The sequence below is a fragment of the Penaeus monodon genome, chromosome 7 (genome assembly GCF_015228065.2).
Source record: "Penaeus monodon isolate SGIC_2016 chromosome 7, NSTDA_Pmon_1, whole genome shotgun sequence".
NCBI classification, from domain to species: Eukaryota; Metazoa; Arthropoda; class Malacostraca; order Decapoda; family Penaeidae; genus Penaeus; species Penaeus monodon.
In genome coordinates this window covers 38975096-38975715 of record NC_051392.1, presented here as the reverse complement: position 1 = coordinate 38975715, position 620 = coordinate 38975096, and positions in this window count along the sequence as shown.

The following is a 620-nucleotide window of genomic DNA, read 5'->3' as shown; positions in this document are numbered from 1 at the left end:
GTGTGTGTTTTTGTGTGGGTGGTGTGTGTGTGTGTTTTGTGTATGTGTGTGTATGTGTGTGTGTGTGTGTGTGTGTATGTGTTTTAAAATTTAGTTTATATTTTATATATGTTGTTTTATGTATTATATAGTAAAACCTATGTATATATATACACAAATATTATTATTTTATATATCATATATATATATATAAAATATATATTAAATTATAGGGATAAATATATATATATCTATATATAATATAAAAGGTTAATATTTTAATATTTTTTATTATATAAAATATTATATTCTTTATTTTTACTATTATTGTGTGTGGTGTGTGTTTGTGTGTGTGTGATGTTTGGTGTGTTGTGTGGTTTTCCCTCTTTTATAACCTATACATATATATACAATGTTTAAAATTGTATGTGGGATGTTATTATGTATTTAATAAAATATATTATAATTTTATATATATCTATATTTAAAATTATTATATATTTAATATGTATATTATGTGTGTGTAGGGTTTTTATAATTAAAGTTTTGTAAATACATTTCAAAATGTTCATACACATACCATTAAAAAAAATACATATTATATATCATTGTTTTTTATTTAACCCACACACACACCCCAC